Source organism: Balaenoptera acutorostrata, chromosome 18 (genome assembly GCF_949987535.1).
Source record: "Balaenoptera acutorostrata chromosome 18, mBalAcu1.1, whole genome shotgun sequence".
Taxonomy (NCBI): domain Eukaryota; kingdom Metazoa; phylum Chordata; class Mammalia; order Artiodactyla; family Balaenopteridae; genus Balaenoptera; species Balaenoptera acutorostrata.
Window position 1 is genome coordinate 9,706,980 of NC_080081.1, and position 14,439 is coordinate 9,721,418.

General features: G+C 39.2%; 1 protein-coding gene across 1 annotated transcript in view; it reads left to right on the plus strand.

Moving 5' to 3' along the window:
* Nucleotides 1-14,439, plus strand: part of NALCN (sodium leak channel, non-selective) — a 283,440-nt gene that overhangs the window by 96,469 nt on the left and 172,532 nt on the right.

Below are 14,439 nucleotides of genomic sequence, written 5' to 3' on the forward strand. Positions count from 1 at the left end.
ATCAAAAAGATTTGAGGGGCTTCCCTGATGGCGCAGTGGTTAAGAATCCGCCTGCCAATGCAGGGGACATGGGTTCGAGCCCTGGTCCAGGAAGATCCCACATGCCGCGGAGCAACTAAGCCTGTGCACCACAACTACTGAGCCTGTGCTCTAGAGCCCGCGAGCCACAACTACTGAAGCCTGTGTGCCTAGAGCCTGTGCTCCGCAACAAGAGAAGCCACTGCAGTGAGAAGGCTGCATACTGCAAAGAGTAGCCCCCGCTCACCACAACTAGAGAAGGCCAGCGCACAGCAACAAAGACCCAACACAGCCAAAAATAATAAATAAATGAAATAAATAAATTTATTAAAAAAAGAAAAAGATTTGAAATGGCAAGAGCTAGATGGCAATGAAGGTGTGATGGAGGGACAGCACGGAGCAGGGACATAGGGAACTAAAGGTCAGCAGAGGGGGGTGGATGTTAGGCTAGCCCTGTGTGGGTGTGGCGTCTGGGAGACGTGAGTGTTAGGCACGCATGGTGGGTGTGGCAGCATGCTTGGTAAGTTGTGTGGTTGATGGTACATGTGGTTTGAGACAATGGGAGAAGGAAGGCAGACAATTCAGGATGACGCTCCATGCAGCTCAGCGTCCCATCTTTGGTCCTGATGCTTTCCAGAAAGAGCCGATCTGTAGGAGTACGGATGAAAAGTGCAATGGCCAACGGGTCACCTCTTTGTACTGGGCATGACGTGAGCTGTGACTGAAGAGAGAGAGTACGTTTCCACGTCTGGGTGAACAATGAATTAATTATTAACTTATTAAAGAGAAAGAAAATAAGTAAAGAAAAAGTACTGAAGATACAATGGTCGTGAAATACTCACTTGGCTCTTACTAATGATTAATGCCATCTAAAACTAGGTAACAGGAAAATTTTCATCTGAACCATACCTCACTCACTGCCTTGGATTATAATATCTCACTCAAAGACAAACTGTAGCATGTATTACTCCTTTTTATTTTTATTCTTTCTGTTTGTTTGTTTTCTTTTTTATTGAAGTATAGTTGATTTACAATGTTGTGTTAGTTTCTGGTGTACAGCAAGGTGATTCAGTTTTATATATATATATAAACATATATATACATATATATTCTTTTTCACATTCTTTTCCATTATAGGTTATTACAAGATATTGAATATAGTTCCCTGTGCTATACAGTAGCTGTATATCTATTTAATATGTAGTAGTGTGTATCTGTTAATCCCAAATTCCTAATTTATCCCTCATCTGCGCCCCCTTTGGTAACCATAAGTTTGTTCTCTGTGTCGGTGAGTCTTTTCTGTTATGTCAGTAAGTTCATTTGTATCATTTTTTTAGATTCCACATATAGGTGATATCATATGATATTTGTCTCTCTCTGTCTGACTTACTTCACTTGGTATGGTAATCTCTAGGTCCATCCATGTTGCTGCAAATGGCATTATTTCATTCTTTTTTATGGCTGAGTAATATTCCATTGTATATATGTGCCACATCTTCTTTATCCATCATCTGTTGATGGACACTTAGGTTGCTTCCATGTCTTGGCTGTTGTAAATAGTGCTGCAATGAACATTGGGGTGCATGTATCTTTTTGAATTAGAGTTTTCTCTGGATATATGCCCAGGAGTGGGATTGCTGGATTATATGGTAGCTCTATTTTTAGTTTTTTAAGGAACCTTCATAGTGTTCTCCATAGTAGTTGCACTAGTTTACATTCCCACCAACATTGTAGGAGGGTTCCCTTTTCTCCACACCCTCTCCAGCATTTATTGTTTGTAGCTATTTTGATGATGGCCATACTGACTGGTGTGAAGTGGTACCTCATTGTAGTTTTAATTTGCATTTCTCTAGTAATTAGAGCTATTAAGCACCTTTTCATGTGCTTGTTGGCCATCTGTGTGTCTTCTTTGGAGAAATGTCTATTTAGGTCTTTCTGCCCATTTTTGGATTGGGGTGTTTGGTTTTTTGATATTGAGCTGTGTGAGCTGTTTGTATATTTTGGAAATTAAGCCCTTGTCGGTCACTCTTTTTATTTTTAAAACAAGCAAAATGTGAGTGTGTTCTTCTAAAATGACTTTTAAACTGTAGAAATAAAATAAAAAGTAAGAGTTTGCTTTAACTTCTTCCAACTAGCCTCCCTCATTCCACTTCCCAGAGGTAACCTAGCGGTCAGCGTTAGGAGCCAGTCTCCTAAGACCCTTTACCCCTGAATTTAAACATTATATCTCTTCTGTAAAACAGCATTTCTGCCTCCCGGAGGCCCTGTCATTTTCACATAGTGTTTCCTCTTTCTAGAACACTCTTCTCTCCCACTCAGAATTCAGAATTCAGCTCAGATGTCACTTCCTTAAGGAAGCCTTCTTCGTCCTCAAAGAAACAGATCAGGTAGCCCAGTTATATGTGCCCATATCCTCCTATACTTTTCTTTCGTGTTTATCATAATTTTAATTAAAAAAATTTTAATGGTATAATTTGTTATTTAATGTCTGTTTTTCCAACCAGAGGAAACTCCCTTACAATAAGAACCATAACGGTCATGGTCAACATGTGGAATAAATACATCTGTGTTTAGAAATGTAGTCTTAGGAATAACAGTTGAAAAGAATCAAAACCAATTCCTACCTACTAAAAAAGTAGAATTTATAGGAATGAAGCATTTGAACAGCTGTAATTAAATTGAGTTAGTGATTTGGCCACTTGTTGAAAAAGAATGGAAGAATGAGGTAGAAGCAGTATCTGAGATGGTAAACGGGTGACCGGGAGTCCCCATTTGGGTATTAGGAATTACTGATTTTGTCTTGAAAGTGGAACTTTGTTTTCAAATTTGACCCCAAGTTTAAAAAACAGAAATTTCATATGAAAACCCATATATCCTACTGCTTTTGTAAAATAGAAAGATCTGGCAACACAGGACCCTCACTCCCATGTGGTGTAATTGGCTGGAGCTGGGCAGTGGCCGCCGCATTGGGCACCGTCTCTCCAGTTTCTGGGAGTCTCCCAACAGTCCGTATTGTTGTCCCGACAGCACTGGGAATGTGTGTTTTATTTATCCACAGATTCGTACGGTCACTTTTCTCAGAGTAGCAAAGTATTTCTCTTTGCCCATCACTCTATGGACAGAAAATAAATAAATAATAAATTCATAAGTGCACACATATATAAATACACACGTAAATGCATGCCTGAAGGAAAACACTGTTTGCAAAAGGAAAGGAGAAATGAACCTGATTCTTTGTAGAAGTGAGGGTGGTCCCTGTGTGTTTAGTACATGACTCCGGGTCTGCTTTTCTCGTTCATTTTACCTGCTGGGTGTCAGGAGGCCTTTGTTTGGGTGACCTATGAGATAAGTTACAGAAGTGTGACTTTAGTTTACAAAGATGGCATAAGGGTAAGTAGTGCGTGGATTTCCATTAGTCCCAAAAAGTCTTCCCATAAGTTTTATGTCTTCATAATTTCAAACTGTTGAAATCTTAACTCAGCATAAATGGAGACTGGCTCAAATTCTCTTATAAGTGAAGGATGTTTAAAAATCATCTCTGTTCTTGTTTCAGGTGAAATTGCTTCGCATTGGCTAACTTTCTTCACTGGTATCGTGTCTTGTATTTTTACTTTCTTTTCTGCTTTCTGTATCCTTGTCTATTGGTATACGTCTATCGGTCTTCCCCACGAGCTATAAGTAATTAGGTAATTTAATGAAATATGATTGATTGATGTGGCTTAACTTTCCCCACTACTGTTAAACTAAATACATGATCTACTGTTAAACTAAATACATGATCTGACTGTTAAACTAAATACATGATTCTGGGTGTTTGGTGTATAATACTTTATTTTTTTCCGCTCTCTCTCTCTGTATGTTTGTATCTATCTACCTATCTATTTAAAAGACATATGTGTATATCTGTATATGTATATACACATTTTTTTACATTGCATGAATAAATCTATCAGGATTTTATATATTCCTGTAAGCAGTGATTAGGATCTAAGCAATAGGAACAAATTTTTTATTGTTTTTTATTTAAAAAAATTTTTTTCCCCACATCCCTACACACATTTTACTTTATTTCAAATGTTGCAATATTTGTGGTATTTCTACCCCCTCTTTACATATGTTGATTATGGAGGTATCAATTGAATTAGGGACCTTAGAGATCTTCTCACTTTTTTACAGAATAATAGGCTCTGTAGAGCCATTTATCAAGGAAAAAATAGGCACCTTTGGTCTGCAGTTTGAAATCCTACAAATTCTATTCTGTGTTCTGAGACAAATTATAAATGCAATTAGAGCTATAATTATAATCATAATGGGAGTCATATGCAGGCATACAGGAAAGGATTCAGTCTGGGGCCCTTAGGGTGGTCTTTTCTGTTTTTATAATGAGTGAGAATACACATGCGTTCACACTGAACTTCACAGCCACGAGTCTGGAGCACGTGGGCAAGCAGGACCGCCTTACTGACCTAGTAGGTTCTGCGTGCTGAGCTCTCTGATGCCACTTGTTGAAATTTTTAGTTAATTCACTTAATGTTAACAGAGTTAATTTTGCTAGGACATTTTTCAGGTTTATTAATGAAATTCATACCACGTTTAATAAGGAAATTAGTCATGATCTAAATCTATGAAATTCCTAATAAATTCATTCCTAAGTTAAGGACAAACTGGGGGAGGGGAGAGAGTTTTCTCACACCACCAAGCAATTTTCTGACACCAGCTGAGTACCCTGAATTCAGCCCAAAGATTCAGGGCTCGGTCCTACAAGACTACCCCCGCCACCTCCTTTTCAGATGTCACCTGGGCTTCTGACCAACCAGCTCTAGTTGGAGGTGCCAATGACCTCCTCAGGTTCGAATAATTTGCTAGAGCTGCTCACAGAACTCAGAAAAATATTTTACTTACTAGATTACCAGCTTATTGTAAAACAGTGCAATGAGGGACAGCCAGATAGAACAGATGGCACAGGACAAGGTATGGGGTAGGGGCACGGAGCTTCCATGCTCTCTGAGAGCCAGTCTGCCAACACCTCAGCGTGTTCCCCAACCCGGAAGCTCTCTGAGCCCCGTCCTTTTGGGGTTTTATGGAGGCTTCATTGCATGGACAGCGTTGATTAAATCATTGCCAGTGGTGATTGCTTCAATCCCCAGTCCCTCTCCTCGCCCGGAACTTTTGGTCCCAACCCTCTAATCCTTTGGTTGTTGGCTCCTTTGGCGACCAGCCCTTATCCTTAGGTGCTTTCCAAAGTCACCACATTAACATGAGAAAAGACACCTTTATCCCTCTCGTCATGGGAAATATCAAGTGTTTTAAGAGATCTGTGGCAGGGACCAGGACAAAGACCAAATATGTATGTCTTATTTTAAGTCAAAATATCACAGAGGTATTAAATTACTTAATGATCATAACATCATAAATGTAGGTACTATTATGATCTCTGTTTAACAAATGAGAAGTTTGAGGCACAGAGAGCCTAAGTAACTTGATGATGGTCACATAGCTAGTTACTGACTGGGAATTTCCTCGCAGGCAGTCGACCTTGTGTTTTTAACCACTTCATCTTCATCACTGTATGTTATCGTACTACAAAAATATTTCACAGTTTGTCCATTTATTCACTTACTCGTTCTGTTGATGGCCATTGAGGTTGTTTTTTTATTGTTTTGCTCTTGCAGACATTCTAAGATCCTTCTTGCCCTTGCATTCTTGTGCACATGTGTAAGAATTATCTGAGCATATATAGTTAGGAGAACAATTGCTCAGTTAAAGGATATGAACAAACTTAGGCTTTATGAGCTGTTGCCTGATGGCTCGCCAGATGAAAGTGCCACTTTTTACTCTTACCAGCAAGACTAAGAGTTCTCATTCTTTCACATCCTTGTCCACACTTGATGTTATCAGATTTTTACACCTGATGGCATGAGATGATATATCATGATGTTAAATTTGAATCTCCCTGATTAAAGCCTATGGTTGTTGAGCATTTTTTCATATACACGTAGACCACTTATATTTTCTATAGATTGCTTATTCCTGTTTGTTGCCCATTTACCTGTTGATTTTTCCAAATGATTTTCAGAAATTCTGTGAGATTCTAAAGGGCATATCACTTCTACCTAACTGGGAAGACATTAAAATGTTAGAAAGGTAAATCCAAAATATTAATACTTGACCTATGTATGCACATTTTACACTCTACCATCTTCAGGCAATAACGTAATTCTTTTATGTGGTGTTACCAAAACCATTTAGAAGTTTTCTTTAAGTGTGTCTCTGAGTGTGAGTTTCAGCAAAGGGAAAAGTGTCAGTCGACTCTTTTAGCATCAACCGGTTACTTAGCGGTTTAAACTCATTTTAGCATAAGCAACAGCAGCGCTGAAGAGGTCACCCTAATGCATGGTAAATAGAACACGGCTAAATTAGAGCCTCATTCCTGGGCTGCTGCGGTGACAAGCCGTTTTTCTCCTGCCTCTCAGGTAGGAGTTTTCATCTCTTGACAGTTTGGCAGACCTGGCTGCACGGTTTTGAGCCATCTTCCAACCCACACCCAGTGCTCCGTTATCTTGAAGAAAGTCAGTGACAAGGAAGTGGAAGTATGCCTGAGACCTGGCCTCCTTGAGCTCAGTTTCTCTCCGGTAACGTCCCATCGTGTGCCTCCTTCTATAAAGAACAGAAATAACAGGCTTTTACCATAAGTAGGTCAAATTGTGGCAAAATTACTACTATAGTGTTGTAATGCTTTTTGAGAAAATTTCCCTTGAAGGCGAAGATGGGAGGAGGGGTAGATTGTGTGAAATGTGTATTTCGAGTGACAAGGTGACATTCTAGGCACTTCTTAAATGTCTGTCTTCTTAATAAACCTTCCCACAAACTGGCAGATAATTTCAAGAATTGATTGAGCCCAGGGGAACGTAGGTTCCATGTACAGGCAAACCTCCTCCATCCTTAAAGACCCATGTGTGGCCCAGCTCAGACAGTATGGCCCAGGAGAACCTTGGACAATTGGCTAAATCTCCCAGAGACTCAGTTTCCTGACCTGAAAAATGGGCATAAAAACATCTCTCAGGGGGTGGTAAGAATTAGAAGTGAGGCGCATAAAACACCTAGTGCTATGTGTGGGATGCAGCAGGTCACTCAGCCCGCAGAGATGATTGTCGTTACTATTAGCATATGGTTCTCTCCTAACGCTGTTCACTCTGAGTGTCCTACTCAGTTCCAGAAAGTCAGCTCTCATGCACACTCATGGGCCAGTGATGTCACAGCCTTCCCTTCTCACTCTGCTTTCTGAATCTTTGCAGTGTATTTCTAAATGTCCAGCAGACACGTTCCCAGGTGTTCTCATGGACACGTCACCCCTCCCCCACCCATCCCCACAGAGACATCAGGCTTTTCCTGCATCTCCAGAAACCTGAACACCAACCTATAATGCACCCCTCTTGGTCCTCCCCAAATCTGATCGGTCTTCAATTCTGTCATTAATTCAGTCTTTTGAATTTCTCTGAATCATCCGCTCCACCCCATGCTAAGGTCCCTGCCCTCAAAATCAGATCAAAGCTTCCACAGTGCAGTGATCGCTGACTCCTTGATTGTATTTGGTCAGTTTCTCGCTGCTTCCACTATAGCTTTCACATGATAAGCGCTTAGCAAATATTTGGGGAGTTGTATGTGAATGTGCACACGTGTGTGCTTTCATGTACAGAACTACACAACCTCCCACACAGCAGACACAAATTCTTACTCTCCCCTTAAGTGGATGCCAACGATCCCTTCCCAAAACACGCTAGTCTGAGACCGTCTCAGCTGATCACGGCTGGGCTCACTTTTGATCTGAAGTCAGCCAGCATCATCAGCTAGCTCACCAGCCCTCATCTCTGCTTCCAGACATGGCTGACTGTTGGGATAGAGGGGATGACGGGGCCGGTGGCCACCATGAAACAGACCAACCTGTAGTGTTAATGTGGTGGTGGCTCAGGGCTCCAGGAGCTGCAAGAGGAAGTCACAACTCACAAGTATTTTCCAAGTCTCTGCGTACAGAGACAAATCTGCTTTTGCGATTGTCTCACTGACTGAAACAAATCACATGGCTAAGTTCAGGATGAGAGTGGGATGGGAGAGCACTGCCAAGGCTGTGGATGCAGAGGTGGGTTCAATTTCAGGCAATTTCAGGCTCTCCACACAGGCTAAAGGGAATTCAAACATCACTGGCTTAGTATTACAATCAGTCCTTGGCCACATTTCTCTTCCACCAGGCATGTTTTTCTTCTTGTTAAAATCTAGTTCACATAGTGGAGTCAGGAGTTTTGAAAAATATTAACAGCAGTCATAGATATTTGTGGGCAATTTATGATTTAACATCTAGGCTTACTCCGACAGAGTGATATACTCACGGTAGCCAAGAGACGAAAGTGTCTTACCAAGCCCCTCTTCCTTCTTCCTACAATTTGACTTCTGCGTGTGTGTGTGATTCTCTTCCCCAGCTTACTGTTCAGGAAAGAAGCAAACCAATCAGGGCATGACAGTGGGTGTAGTTTTCACTGGTACCATAGATGGTCAGTACCTTTGTGGGAAGTCACTTGTAGATTGCCCTCTGCCCTCTGGTTCTCCAAGGACATGCAGCAGGCAGAAAGGAAGAGCAGAGTTTTTAAGGATATCTAATGGTTCTGTTTTCGGTATTGCTATAAAGATATTTCCTGTTTAACAGAAATTCTTTATATTAGACAGAAGTATTTTGTGTATTGATAGTAGGAGTAACAAATATCCGGATGTCTTCTAAATAAGGGAAGGGAAATGGGAGATTTATTTTAGGTTTTGTGCCCTTGGTCTTTTACATTATGTTCTTGTTCTTACGCTCATGGCTCACATGCAAGACGGTTTCTGAAAATTTCATCTTGTAATTGCATTGTTCTCCAAATATGTTTATTTTGAAATCTAATTAAAACACAACTTTCTGTACGTGGCTGATACAGTGTTCAGTGCATGAAATTTGTTTACCACGGTAGGGTATTTTATTCACTCAAGCAGCGATTTAAAGAAAGATTTGAGTTCTGGGCTGTACTGTTTATTATCCAAATTTATCCTTATTGTGGCCTCTTAAGCCACAATTTTGATTTGTTAGATGTTTGCATGCAGAGTCTTCAGAATCTATAAGGCACTATTCTATAGGAAAAATTACTGAACAAATTAATAGGAAGGACTCCTGTGAAGTACTTAAGCATTCATACCACTAAAAATGAGACACCTTAAGACCTTTTTGAAAATCTATAAATTTTCCTGGTCCCTCTCAAGATCACTTGTATCTTCCACTTGATTTCATCTCTTATACATTTGTACCTTCCCCATAAACAGCTGACTGTGTCTCTACCTTTAAATACCTTTTCAAATACAGCAATAATAATAAGAGTTTTGGAGTGTAAGATGCCTGCTATGGCATCTATACTATTTAGACTCTATCCTGTTTAGACTCTGTACTAAATAGTCTCATTTATATTCATGTTCTAGCCTAGAGATGTAGATGTTATTACACCCATTTCCCATATAAGAAAACTAAGTCACAGAGAAGTTAAATCGGGTACAGAGTCAAGATTTGAACCCAGCTCAGGCTGCCTTCAAAATTGACGTTCTTTTACACCGCGGCAATCTTAGACCCTTCGGTGAAGAACAGGTCATCTTCAGCTTTCAAATATAGGGTTCCCAAACTTACACCCTCTGTTAAATCACAAACACTTGCCATGGGAGCTGCTGCTTCTTTAATATGTAGGCAGAGTCAGCTGCATTTTGACTGCCTGATAGGAGGCAGGAGAGCATTTGCTTTGGACTCAAAACAAATGAGACTACTTTCTAAGTCTGTGAACTTGGAAATCGATTCATCCTTCCCTGCTTCTCCATAGGTGAGGGGATAACAAATACACCTTTTCCACAGGGTTGTTGAGGATTAAATGAAATTTTTACACCAGCATGTGGTATGCTTGGAATGAGGCTTGGCACAAACCAAGCCCTCAAACATGAGCTCTTATTTTGATAATACATTTTGGCGACGTCGATTTGAATTGAGGGAGGACCCCTATCCAGGTTTGGCGTAGACTTCTGTCTTTGAGAGCTTTCCTTTCACAGTAGAACTCAGAACTAATATGAAGAAAGGTGACCTTTCCTGTTCTTCTTTTTTCTTCGGTGGAACCCTTTGATCGGGTAGAATTTTGTAGCACTGGGCAGATGTCTGCGGTCCTGTTTCCTAGGAGATGATTTGAGCGGGTGTATGTCAAAATCACCAACAGTGCTTGCTTTAGTTTCCTATTGCTACTGTGACAGATTTCCACAAACTCAGCGATTTCAAACAACACAAATTGATTATTTATGGTTCTACAGGTCAGAAGTCCAAAATGGGTTTTGCTGGGCTAAGATCGATGTATTCGTAAGGCTGTATTACTTCTGAAGATTTTAGGGAAGAAACTGTTGCTTTGCCTTTTCCAGATTCTAGAGGCCACCCGCATTCCTAGACTTTATGAAAGAGTTTGTGCTGGTATCTTCATAATCCTCTCCAAATGGTTGAAAAACCAACACATACTTTTGTCTCATGAAGCCAAACTGGTTTAATTGATTTTTGATCTTGGAGTTGAAGGAGGCAGGGGGAGGTGGGCATCCATTTTTGTGATGATGTATCTTAACATAGTGCCTTAATATGCCAGCCAGTATTTGTTATATGTTTTAGTCAGTGATCACAGGCTTTTAGAATCATAAAATTGTGAATGCGTAAAACATTTTATAGGTCACCCAGTTTAACCTGCTACTTAGGAGTTTCCTCTACAACAGAGGTTCTCAAACTTTACTATCCACATTAATCAGGGCTGAAGATGCAGATTCTGATTCAGTAGGTCTCTGCATTTCTAACACACTCCCAGGAAGCTGCTGGTCCAAGGACCACACTTTGAGTAACAAGGCTTCTGAGCATTCCTGACATTGCTGCCTTGGGAATGATTCTGCTATAGTCTCTTCTTCATATTTTGATAATTCCAACTGTCACATACAGAAATCAGTAGGTCTTGGATCAAAACCAAACTCAAAACATGTGCAAAATTTTTCTGATGGTTTAAAAATATAAATCAAAATGACATTGCAATTGAAGGGAATTTTTAAAAATCTAATGTGTATGCAGGATCTGAAGAGTCTTATATTAAATATATCTATAAATATATAGATATATACACATATATAAAAATATATATACACACATACATATATATACATATATGTATGTGTATGTTTATCTATATAGCCTACATCCATATTAAATCATACAAGTGTGAAAATCTCAAGTTATATAATATTTTGTGGCACTTACAACTTTAACATTTTCCTTTACATTAATTTTTACAACAAAATGAAAAATCGTGGGGTATAAATTTGGACTGTCCTATAGATGTAAGCGTGACTCTAAGTGTAATGTTGCCAGCCGTTCTACATTAAGGAAGCCTGTAGCCAAGTTCAAACGTTGGTTGAATTGGATTGAGTTGAAGTGGTCTATGTAGCTAGCTCTACGTTTAAAGCTAAAGTTACTGGTTTTATTATTTAAATTTGGCTACTGCACATACTGATTACCTTAATTCTTATTTAATATTTGGAAGTTATTACTTTGGAGAAAGTCAGCCGAGCAATGGTGATTATAGCATATCAAAATCCATTGTAAGTGATTATTTTAATGACTCTGTACCAACAGGGATACGTAGACATTCAGACAAAAAACAACCTAATTATAATGACAGCACCAAAGTGAAGCTGTGACAGTTACAAAACCAATTTAAAAGTTTTTTGACAGCCATGGCTAAAAGCTTTGTTTGGACCTTTCAGTAATAACAGTTTACTTAAGACATAAATCCACAGCTAAGGAAAATAGAAAGTTGTGGCTTTTCTGTCATGCAGATGAAGTGGAAATCAGTTGAAATGTTTTTAATAGAACATTATATTGAAAAGAGCATAGAAAAGGAATAATAGTTATGGAATTTAACTCTCACAATGCAAGAAAGACTAAATAAAAATTCTAATGAGGATAGAAACTTGGCCACTGATTTGCTTATCTACTTTATGAAGGTCAGTAGTTCCTGCAAGCAAATTGATGTGCATTTAAATATGTTGATTGACAGTTCTGGAACTTGATTTTGTATTACCCATAAAATAAAGTCAAGGGCAAATAAATGGATGTAAGAATGCATCAGTAGCCATGGTGACACACAACCTTACTAAATATCTGCTTTTCCAATGGCTCTGACATCTCTCACATTATTAGACTTTATTACTTTTATTTATCTCACTTGGTTCTGGACTCAAATATACAACATAATTAATTCTTTGACCTGGTGCAGTTTATTTCTCATTCCCGAACAGAAAAATACCTCATTCACAGAATTGCATTTTCTTACTGCAAATCTTAATAGAACATTTATAATGTGCAAACGCTGATGTAAGAGCTTACAGATATTTACTTGTTTATGATAACAACTTTTAGAGTAGCCAGTATTGTCTCCATTTTACTGATGGGAAAACTGAGGCACAGAGAGGTTTAAGTATCTTGCTCAGGGCCAGAGTTCGTATGTGGTAGAGTTTCAGCTCCACGCACTTTGGCTCAGAGCCCGTGCTGTTGCTGACTGCAGGGTCATGAAGCCATATGGATGTGCACATGTGGATGCAGAGAGCCAGTGGTGGGCCCAGAGGCATCCTTTGCCTCTTTTTCTGTTCTTAGGTCCTGCTTTAGTTATGTTCTTTCAATTGCAAAGACCGAAGGAGTCTCAGGTCGAGATCAAATGGTGTCCGTAGGTGTCTGTAAGTACTAAGAACAGGCGAGACCCTGCTACATGGTGACACCAGTCCCTGGGCAGTTGGTGCCAAGGGATGTGATTCAGTGGTTTGTTATGTGGTCAGCCTCTCTCTCCTCCTTCTTCTGCCCAGGGCCTTCAGCTTCTACTCTGTCCTTTTATATACTTCCTACCCCACAGTGGGCAGGGGCTCCCAGAATGGACTTAAACAGACATGGGTACAGAGCCTGGCTCTGCTGTATACTTGCTGTGTGGCCTTGGACAAATGACTTAATCTTTCTGAACTCACTGGAAGAAGTGAGTAATATATCCCACTGTGTATATGGTGGAGATGAAAAGAGATGAAATAAATAACCTTATAGTATTCAATACATGGCAGCTATTATAATAATAGTCATTTTTGGGGGATGCCTAATTATTTCACCTCAGTGTAGGCAGCAGACCTGGACCAGACTTGGGTCCAAATTGTGATTCCATCTTCAACACGTGTGTGACAGAGAGAAAGTTATTTAACTTCCCTGAGCCTCAGTTTCCTTCTCTATAAAGTTAGAGTAACTTCCTAGGGCCGTTATGACATTAAATGAGTTAATTTATGTAAAGCACCTACAACAGCTCCAGGCACATAATAATTATAAATATAGACATTAGCTATTATTAGTTGTAGTGTAATTTTCAATAACATTTATGCAAAGGGTACAAAGTTCCAATATATAAGATAAATAAATTCTGAAGATCTACTATACAGCATAAGTGCCTGTAGTTAGCAATACTCTATTGTATATTTAAAATTTGCTAAGAGGATAGATCTTATGTTGTGTTCTTACCACTAGTATTAATAATAATGGAGTTGAAAGGAAGCTTTGGGAGGTGACGGATATGTATATGGCCTTGATGATGGTGATGCTTTCATGGGTGTATTTTTACCCCCAAGCTCATTGAGTTGTATACATTCAATATGTACCACTTTTTTTAATGTCAACCATACCTCAGTAAAGTGGTTTAAAACATAGAGAGTAAGTTATTAAAAATAGTAATTTAAAGAAATAAATAATTTACAGCGGCAATAAATTTAAAAATAAATAGTTCTTAGGTTTCTCCCACTTTTCTGGTTTTATGATTATCTCTAAAATGCTTTCCTCAGCAGTAGCTCTTTCTCTTAACAAAATAAAGCAATACTTGTTATGTTGTATCAGCTTTCCAAAAATAATTTCTGCATAGAGTCAGTAGTAAGGATAAAAGCTTCCTAACTAATCAGTGAAAATTAAGATATAGGCTATATACAAGTTCAATGAAATGTATTTTCAGCTTTTAACCAAAAGTCTCTGAAACTCTCTCCCCAGTTATTTTTTAGCTGCCTGCAGAAAAATGATTCCTTTGCTCACACTGTTTAGTGACATTCATCAAGTTATCTTAGAAGGACTGTTCTGGACATGTGGTTGCCAAGGGACAGGGGGGTGGGAGAGGGAGGGATTGGTAGTTTGGGATTAGCAGATGCAAACTATTATATAGAATGGGTAAACAACAGGTCCTACTGTATAGCACAGGGAACTATATTCAGTATCCTGTGATAAGCCATAATGGAAAAGAATTTGAAAAGGAATGTATCAATATATGTATGTAT